The following is an 11,176-nucleotide window of genomic DNA, read 5'->3' on the forward strand; positions in this document are numbered from 1 at the left end:
TACTTGCCATGTTACTGCTATCTCTGATACCATCTTTAAAAGTATATTTCCTTTGCATTCAACGCTGATGGTATCAGTCCATATGAAATTGAGAAGGTAATCGTACTGTTGAAAGAGGATTATAGGACCTACTCCAGAAAAAGATACCTATGAGTATTATATAACAAACTACCAACATTTGAAAAATATGAATTCATAAAATTTTATCAAATGATTATGTTGTACATTTCCCATTTGGAATTTACATCCGATTTATCACTAAGCATTGATTAACTGCAACTTACTAGTTGACTTCAATATCATAAAAGGTAGTCGTTCATGAAAGATGAGGTCACATAATTCAGCAAACGGATGGCAATGTGGATTATGAGGTTACCGTAACTATTTCTCGCAATCATTGAATACTGCGCAAAATAAAATATTTTAAATATTTACTCATACAAGTAGTAAAGATCCTAAATGAAATTTGTATTCGTTAATGAAAATAAATTTTGCTGCAGTACTTACGGTATTAATTTGGATATTATGATAAACGGTGAAGATCCATACATGCACTTCGAACCGAATGGCAGTTTCTGCATAGTAAGAGAAGAACGTCATGTCCGTAATAGAGAAAAAGCGTCTTTGTAGCTTTCTAATCCATCAACAGCTGCAGAAAAAAAAAGCAAAGAATTTGTTTCTTTGACAATACATTAAATTTAATCGAGCACAAACAAAATAGTGAAAAATCAGGAATTTTACCTTCATCTATTTGTAGAAGCCTCCTCTCAAGAATCCAATTTGAGTAGAATTCAGGAAAAAAATATTATGATTTCTTGTAAGGTGCAGATTTCTTGATGAGGGAAAGTTACAAGTAAATCAAATATTGGCATGAGCATAACCAAACAATACATCAACATTATAGCGGAACCAAACAACATCCAACAGCTAGTCAAATCTTCAGAAGTCAAATTGTGCTCTAATTCGGAATTTTATTTTAAAAACGTGAAAACCTAGCAGCAATCAGGATACAATTAAGGACCTTCCAGAGAAAATTCTTTATCCAAGACATGATTTAATCATTTAATGACGAAGTTCCGTCGACAAGAGATAGCCATTTCACGCAATCTATTAAAAAGGGAGAGTTTCAGATCAGTCACCTGGAATCAAAGTTCTAAAATTCAAGATTTTCTTATATTGTTTTATTTGAAGATAACTCCAATGTTCTCTTGAAATTTCACATATTCTTCACATATTTTCACAGATCACATATTTTGTTTATGGACAATGGCCAAGAATTATCCTCGGTTCTTTCCTCTTTCATATTGGACAACAAAGAATAAATTCATATAAAACAGAAATCCTCGTCTCGGAGCAATTTCTGTTAAATTCTTTAATACATAGTTCTGTTTTATTCTCTGGATAAAATATTTAGATTCATATTAATTTTAAAATTACTCGAATGGTCTAAATAGAAGAATAGAGTTGATTTGAAAAAGGACCAAATAATCAGGAAAGAGTATCAGTAGAATTCCTATCAGACGAAATATTGCGCGATATTTACCACATATGTCATCGTATTTCTTACGATTAAATTATATTTTTAAAAGCAAATTTTTAAAAATGGGATCTTATTTTCAGTAGCGAATATTGCACTGAGGTTTTTAAAATCGCAATAATTTGAAAAACTTAATCGTGAATTCAAGCCTACGAGTTAAATAGTACTCCATTAGGCAGTCAAGGTATTCAATTGAGCATATTTCCGTATATGGACAAATTTAAATAATTTAGAACACTACATCTATTTACAGATTCAAGAACTGTTTTCCAGCCCAGATGCCTTGTTTCTTCAAATATAATTGAAAATTGATTCAATATATGTTACCAACCAAACTTACGGTTACAATATGGTGGAACCAATCAAATGTTATCCAATGTTTTTGTAATTCAGTTTACAATGTTAATATTAAAGAAATAAACTAAATAAAATATTTCCAATTCTGAAGTATGCATTTAATACCTTAAAAGGTTCAATTAACATTAAATATGAGCGATGAGGAATACCAGAAAACAATATAATTTCTGCATCATAAACCAAGAAATCAAATTCCACGATTGTAGATAAGAAAATTTAATAAGCAATAGGTGCTTCAGAATAGATAAATTATTTAGGTGAACTTTATTTCATGATAAAGACATCCAATTTACAGATAACATTTTATGGATTATTGAAAAAAAAATTTAAGCCAATTTGGGTCCTCTAATTGATCTTTGAGTCCTCTAATTATATCAATTGTGCGAAGTCAAGAAAATAAAAATGTCCAGATAGAGTGTTGATATTTCCCACTAGTGGCTGATCCCTGAACAATCCACTCAATCTGAGTGACTGAATCCAATATAAGAAGCTAATAAAATTCTAGGTTTTCTATTAGCTTTTTTAAATATTTAAATTTTACATCAATTTTGTCAGATTTCGTTTTATGAAAAAAATATCGGAACCAAAGGATTTTTTACAAATCAAGAACTACACTGAAATATTAATTTTGCCTCGCTTTTGCACATTATCATATTTTTATATAGTTAAAAATTTTTGTAGACTTCAAATTGCTTAAACTTCTCATGCATGTCATAAATTGAAGTATACTAGCAGTTCAACCGATATATATTTTTATAAACTGCCAAACTGTTAAAAAAGAATCATTTGTATAAACAGTACATTGACTTAAAACTAGATGATATATCGTAATTGAACGCTTATATGTCTGATGCAAGTAGTTTATTATATCTAGGGGATTCAAAACTGCAGAGGTGTTTGCATTTTCAAAAACATTATTAAAAAAATATTACAAAACAAAACGAACAGCCGGTTGATTAAAAATTTGCAGGAAAGTGCAATTACTAAACTGATCAGGATTTTAGATAAAAGAAATGGTGGAATTTTAAAAGTTCAGGTTTATTTAGTTTTCCCATTTTTCCTATATCTACTCAATGTTTCAACCAGCATTTATCCAAAGACGGGTACGATCAAAGCGATTATTTATGCCCAGAAATATGGTAGAAATAAGAAAAACTTTGTAAATTGTCCAAATAATTAAAATTCCCCTTAACGTATATGCATTAAAAATTCTCAATATATCAAAAAGAAAACAGTTTTTAAATTTGAATTACTTTTCCTAAGGTTCTAAAACTTTAAAAATCTAATCTTCAAGATTGATTTTGATAAAACAAAATCCTCCCCAAAATCAAGAATTAATCGTAGATTTTTAAATTAGAAATGGAATTAACTATTTTTCATTCACATTCATACAATTTTCATCACATATCAGCATTCTTACTTCATACATAAGCAATAACAATGCCCAATTCCTCTTTCATTCCAAAAAATTAGCATATCACAGTTCACGTAACTGGTTTTGATCAGACAATCCGACTTCCAAACTTGTACTTATCACCCGACTCGAAGGTAATCTTACACACAATTACAAGCCATGGACAGACTACAAATAAGATGCTTGAATTTCTCGAAAAAAAAATTTCAAAAATACATTAAAAAAATTTTATGCTGAGAACTAGTTGAAACCACGCATTCCTGTTTACATAACCACTTCACTAATAATCATTTCACTGGAACCACTCGCATTTCATCAACACTCAAGAGTTTCACATTGCCCACGCTCCAGTAGACAACTGAAAGCACACCACACTCATTACCCACGCTCCAATGAACAACTGAAAGCACACCACAGCACTCATTACCCACGCTCCAGCGAACAACTGAAAGCACACCACAGCACTCATTACCCACGCTCCAGCGAACAACTGAAAGCACACCACAGCACTCATTACCCACGCTCCAGCGAACAACTGAAAGCACACCACAGCACTCATTACCCACGCTCCAGCGAACAACTGAAAGCACACCACAGCACTCATTACCCACGCTCCAGCGAACAACTGAAAGAACACCACAGCACTCATTACCCACGCTCCAGCGAACAACTGAAAGCACACCACAGCACTCATTACCCACGCTCCAGCGAACAACTGAAAGCACACCACAGCACTCATTACCCACGCTCCAGCAAACAACTGCCACCACAGCACTCATTACCCACGCACCAGCAAACAACTGCCAACACAGCATTCATTACCCACGCACCAGCAAACAACTGCCACCACAGCATTCATTACCTGCGCTCTAGTGAACAACTGCCACCACAGATTTCATTCCCCACGCTCCGACGACCATTTCTCCACACTCATTATGCACATTCCAGCCACCAACTATCGACTCGTCACACTCATTACCACACTTCAACCACCAACAACCTACTGTCCATTCGCATTCTAAATCTTTTACGTTCCATAACATATCCAGTCCAAACCTTATTCAGAAGGCAACATGGATTCCCACTAACTCACACTTTAACAGTGTCATTTGACATTTGAACAATTTTTGCAATTTGTCAATCCCCATAAAGAAAGTTACAAGAAGTTATTCATTCTTAATATCTCTAGTAGTCTTCTATATTTGATACCATATTAACTGAAACGAATGAAAAAAAATATATAGGCAAGAATTCCCCCTAATGTACTCGTCTTAAGAATTGCCAAATAAAAATAAAATCCAGATTACAAACCGATGCATATGAAAGTAGAACTTTTAATATGCAATGCCGAATATAATATTTATCATTTTTTAATGAATAGATTTAAAAAAGCAACAGTGAAATGCATTGGGGAACGTGACTGAGAGCAGTTATATTCAAAGATTGTAAAGCTTTGCATTATTGGCTCATTAGTCAAATATCTACCAGTTTAAAATGATTTTTTTCTCAAAGTATAAATCCAATTTTAGATTGAAGTTTAGCAATCCAAATCTATTCCATTTACTCATGGATAATTATCTGAAATCTTATTGGAGGATATATTCCACCAGAATGTGTTCCTGTCAATTCTAAGAGGTCTAATGGCACTTTAGAATATCGAGTTAAAGTTAAAGTAAAAAAAAAAAAATGTATGATAGTAACTTAAAAAATAAATAACGATAAGCACGTGTGTTATGTTATAATGCCATGTTTACATTGTGCTCAAGAAACAAGATTTGAACAGAAAATGTGTAATTGTTTATCCTTTAACAATTAGAATCCGAAACCAAAAAATGTCTAAAAGGTTTTACTATATTTCAACAATCAGTTATATGGGAATTGTCTCAATTCTTGTTTAATTTAATTTTATATCAGATTATGCATTTCATGCAGATAGGTTTTACTCTAATATTATCAGTACATTGTATACCAATAGTTGTATAACTTAAACAAATTGAAGATAAATTCTAAAACCACAGCTAATTTTGACTAAATTTAAAGCAATGCAAGAACATCGAAGTAAGAAAAGATTAATTTTTATTTTGAAACTTTTAATTTAGTAACTGGGCTTATATTAAGGAGTTCTATCAGAAGAAATTTTATTCTATTATATAATATATTAATGTCACCTATAATCATCTGTGAGATACTTTAATCTACTTAATTCGTATTAAGCTTGAACTTGATGCATCTGAACTCTAAACTATCTCATTGATAATCTTGTTGCATGTTATCTTGATAATTCCTGATAAGTGTTAAGAGTCGAGTCTCAGATATCAGCTTTTACATTATCTTACAATTAACTCTTGATTTAGAGACACACCAGGAAAAACACCCCTTATTAGAAAATCATCTTCACATTTTAAAAATTGCTGTAACTCGGGAAAAAACTCAAAAAGAAGAAAATTATCTTTCTGAAATTCTTATTTATAGTATTTCTTCAATAACAGATATTGAACAATATCTAATAATTATGTATAATATTGATTATTATATTATGTGACTGGGATGAGCAACATGAATAAGTTTTCCATTTGCTCTTACAACAAACTGTCAAAATTTTATTCCAAAATGTTTTAGAATATATATCACACTCAATCTTGGAATTTGATTCTGATTTATAATATGAAAAAATTAGTTTACCAAATCATCGTTTGGGCTTCACATGCTTTCATAAAAACCATATTATCTTGCTTTCTAATCTCAGGTTTACAATTGGGACAAACTAGACATATAAGCCATAAAACGAATGCATATTAGCACGATACACTTCATATTAAAAGCCAATTATCGGATGAGAATGAGGATCTGCCAATTCGCGAGTTTATAAACTTCGCATAACAATTGAAATTTCACATCACACATTGTAAACGGAAGTTTGAATAATGAGAAGCCCTGAATGCATGAATCGACCTTAAGTCACGTTTGAGTCAACCTAAGAATTCAGCAAAACATTGAGCCATAAAGGTTCTTCTGAAACTGCAAATGGAGCTTTCGAGAAAGATTAATAACAACTCGAAAAGGATTTTAAATTATATCAGAAAAATCTAAATATTAAGTCAATAATTAGTTAATCATTAATCTTGCCTTTCAACAATTGAAAACGATGTCTAAAAACAAAGAATTTAAATTACACTGCACGGCAAGGTTTAAAAGCTAACTGAAATTCGTTTAAGAAATAACCTTCAAACAGTTTGTTCACAGAGCATTTCACAACTAAACACTTAATCAAGAGGTATACTGTTTCCTGATAATCTGGCCCATTCATTTTTATTTTCAAGATTGAATTAAAAATTCATTAAAACTATAAACTATTTAAGATTTTTACTAATTCGTTAGAATAAATTTAATGTATTTTAAAAATACTACTATCGCTGAATATTAGAAATCGCTCCAAGGAGAAGATTTCAAATTTACACGAACTTGCCCGATGTAGTCCAATGTGAGAGGAAAATCCAAAAGAATATTTTTACCATTTTCTTCCATGAATGGGCACATGTCTACATGAAACGCTAATGTTCTTCCTCTAAAGTAACTTGATCTGGATTCTGAAATAACAAACATCAATGGCGGCACCTTCGGCAATGGCTGGATTCAATGGACATTCCATTGCTTTAAGTCGGCAAATAAGATGCAGCCTTTAGTTCTGGAATTCTAATTATCTTTTAGACCGAGACTGAAACAAAAAAAGAGTGGATTACACGGGTTGAAACACGAGTGTATTCTATAAATTCATTCGCTGATTTCAAATAATTTCAAATAAAAAAATGAAATTTTCGGGTATCTATAAACTTCATTATCAATAAAATTTAATTATATTGAGCAGCAATGAATTTCAGTTTCTAAATATCGAGTTGGAAAAGTATTGGCAACTCGGCGAAAATCTTGAACCTTAACATCTAAGGCGTCCTGTAATTTTCTGGCGTTTAGTTTCAAAATTTTAATACAAGCTAACACGATGATGTCTAAGGCTATTATTAATCTAGTTAACAAAGGCTGAAGATTTAGATTCATTATTAATAGCAAAAGACTTGTTAAAAGCTTGTGCTCTAGATTTAAAAGCCAGCATTTTTTTATGCTAATAATTCTCTGCAATTTGGGTTCTGCGTCTTTGTCATCCATTTTCTCTCCTAATTATTTGGAATATTCGTTTAGAGGAATTTCTCAATTCACGCATGAATTAAAAACGTACATTATACTTTGTCTCTAAACCTTACAAGTTTTAATAAAAATGCAATAGTTATGCTTATATCTGTTCGATTCGTATACGATATTTCAAGCCACATGGCAAATGTGACTACATAATATGTTACCTAAATATTTACAAATGCTTTACTAGATAGTACAGAAATGTAGGACATAACGATAAGTCTATGTTGTAATACTAAGTTCACATTAATATTTAATTACTGAAACATGCATTTGATTCATCTGATTCTTATAATGTATAAGAAAGATTATCTCACGAAAATCTTTCAACTTTCGTTCGTTAATTATAAATGTTATCAAAAATGAATTCTTGTCATATTACCGGACATGAAAGATTCACATAAAGAAAACATTAAATCGGGCAAAATGAAAAAGACTACGAGCTTATAATTGCAGAACGAATTGAATAGAGTTATTGTATCAAATGGGAGCATTAACAAAAAATGGTTCCAACGATAAGACAGATGCGTTTAATTTTATAAGCACATTAGACTACGAAGAAATTAACTTTTAGTAGGCAATAGAACATTAAAATTTATCAAAAATAAAATTTTATTAGTAAAGTTAAAATCAAATGATATTTAAATGACACTAGAAGCTTCTATGAATGTATTTTTATCAGTATGAAGAAAGTCGTGACGAATTAAACATACTTATATTTAAATTATAATTCTTTGCCATCTAGAATTCTACCAAAACTTTAATTGCCTTAGTGAAAAAAGCTTTTCGACAATTTTCACTAACCTAGAAAATACCGCAAGGATAGACATGCCTATCGCAAATGAATTTTAAACCATTCTTAAGTTTTTAATTTATGAAACCCTTAGGGATATCTTCGAATATATTTAGACACTTGGACTTTGAAAGTGAGCAGATCTTTCCGATGTCTACTGAAAATTTGCATTTTTGATCATTTTGGATTTTTTAACACTGCTAAATTTGAAAAAGTATAAATTAATATAAAATAAATAATACTTTATATATTTCAGAATATTTCGTAAGTTTTTTTAAAAGTTCTAGATCATTTGTGAATGCTCTAGAATATTTTTACAGTATAATTTGAGAGAATAAATCAGGCTCTTCAAATTCATCGCGTGTTTTTTTTTTAAACATGCTTATCCCAAGATACAAATAGGCAAGATGCGAAATTTAAATTTACCAAGAAAAGATATGTAGGTTTATGCTAAGAAAATTACTAAATTTTTGTATGAAGAAGGGACCATTAAATAAAAAAAATTATTACTTAAATCACTTCCAGTATATTACAAAACATCTTATGAATTTAAGTAAAACCCCTTGGGTAAAAGCAGAATTTCGACCCCTAAATAATTGGCTGATTTGAATATTTCTTACCGATACTTTTCTTTTGAAATATTGAGTCTTAATTTAACAACAATAAGATTATATTTTACAAAAATATTTAAACGGAAAAATAAAAATAAAAATTCTAATTTCTTCCGAAATATCGTGATAAGAGAAGAAATTTTTAAGTGTTAAATTATTTATATTAAATTATATTTATATTAAATTATATTATTATTATAATATATTAATTATATTACAACAGTAAAATGTACACAAGAAAGTACTTAATATCTTTATAACATGAATGAATTTAAATTTTGAAAAAAAAAACAATGAAAATCTCTTGCCAAATGCAATCAAAAATATTTTAAAAATTAAACTTCGAATATAAAATGAAATCAAATTGGAAAATCTGAATAATTTAGTGTTGTCATAATAAAGTACTATAAAGCTTATGCTTTTACTATAATATCACTCGAAGAGGTAGAGAAAATTTTCTTTAAATTGAAACTTTTAATTAGAGGTTTGTTAATTATAAGCGAGTATCTACAATTCGTGAAATAACCACACGCCATATGTGGGATATCTCGATTTAACGCTATGTCATGTAGAGAGTTTTGAACGAATTTTAAATCATAAAATTTACATGCAATATAAATACACATAAAAATTATCAAAAAGTTGTTTGTTATTTCCTTTATGGATAGAAATAAAATGACTAATTCCACTATATTTTCGCTTTAGTAAAATTATCTGTAAAAAATCCCTCCACTCTGTAAAAGGTCTAAAAATTTATTTCGTTGGCGACATTTTATTATAATCCAACTTCACACGATTTTAACATTTCCCGCGGCATTCGGTATTTCCATTAAAAAGGTAAAAACCGTATTTAAAAAATGCATTAAGTTCCTTAATAAATAAAAAGCAAAGTCTCATTTGTGCAGTTATCGTCTTAAATGCTAATCAACTGAATATAATCCATTATGTAATTAAGTATTTGTTTTTTAACAGCCTTATAACTTCTGACTGAACTATGAAAATATTTAATTCAAAGTTTGCTGTCATATATATTCAAATATGAACAAACAAAATTACTTACCTCATTTGTAATCAAATACGAGATAAAAACAGTTACGAATTTATCATAAAATAACATGAACGGTGAACAAAAGAATGTTAGGATAAAAATTCCTAGCTATGCCACATTAAAACCATTTAAGATTCTACGAAAATCGTAAACCAACCTCCCAATTCAAGCAAATAACTTCAAAATGAAAAATCGATTAAACGTTTTAATGTTTCAGCGAATAGAAAGACCTTAGTTCTCTTCTTGTAAAAGTTTGTAAAATGCAGCTTCGAAAGTTCGATAGTTAAACAGAAATTACAAACTCAGTTATCCGGGTTCGAACACTAAAATATCATTTGACAGAAAATATTAACATTTTGCAGAGGAATCTTTAAAAAATAAAATGGGTTGCTCTAGTACAGGATATGGGAAACGACAGAAAATATGATTATCAATCAAATAACTGAAATAGGGATAACACTAATCATTGCATAAAATTTTATTTCAGGCTCATTAAAAATTATTGACCCATCATCATAGTGGTCAATGAAATAAACATGATTCTGTGGTTTGGGGTTCTAATTTCAACTAACCGATACTGAAATGATCAAATAACACGCTTTCTTCCAACATTAAAGAATTAGTCAGATATGAATTCCAAAATTCAATTGCCCACTTTAACCACATCTCTTTTCTGTGATATTTATCATTTGCTGAATATTTGCCTCCATCAGAGTCTCCAGATCTTTTTAAAATAAGAGACACTGGTCTTCAAATTGAAAGTATATCAAGACTAGAATGTCATTCCTTTGACAAATATAGGATATGATAAATTTGGATACCAGTCAAATAACTTAAATAAAGATAAGCTTAATCATTGTATGAAATTTTATTTGCCAGTCCTCAAAACATATTGTCCCATCATCATAGTGGTCAATGAAATAAATATGATTCAGTGGTTTGGGGGTCAATTTTCAACTAACCATTATTGAAATGATTAATAACAAGATATCATCCAACATTAAAGAATTAGTCAGATATGAATTCCATAATTCTATCGATATTTAAACCTGATCTCTTTTCTTTCATATTTATCATTCCCTGAATGTTTGTCCTCATCAGAGTTTTCAGATCTTTTTAAGATCAGGGACTCTGGTCTTAAGATTGAGAGTTTATTAAGACTAGAATGTCATTTTTTTTTGTCAAATATAGGATATGATAATTTTGGATACCATAAAAAAAAGTAAAT

At 30.0% G+C, this 11,176-nt stretch overlaps 1 long non-coding RNA gene across 1 annotated transcript; it reads right to left on the bottom strand.

Moving 5' to 3' along the window:
• Positions 1-282: 282 nt before the first annotated feature.
• On the bottom strand, positions 283-10,104 carry LOC129976675 (uncharacterized). Its single transcript, XR_008785166.1, has 5 exons — positions 9,961-10,104; positions 6,821-7,023; positions 742-1,107; positions 508-649; positions 283-404 (listed from the first exon to the last, which is right to left on the bottom strand). It is a non-coding gene; the product is annotated as an uncharacterized LOC129976675 (long non-coding RNA).
• Between the last annotated feature and the right edge of the window lie 1,072 nt (positions 10,105-11,176).

This window comes from Argiope bruennichi, chromosome 7, assembly GCF_947563725.1.
Source record: "Argiope bruennichi chromosome 7, qqArgBrue1.1, whole genome shotgun sequence".
Taxonomy (NCBI): Eukaryota; Metazoa; Arthropoda; class Arachnida; order Araneae; family Araneidae; genus Argiope; species Argiope bruennichi.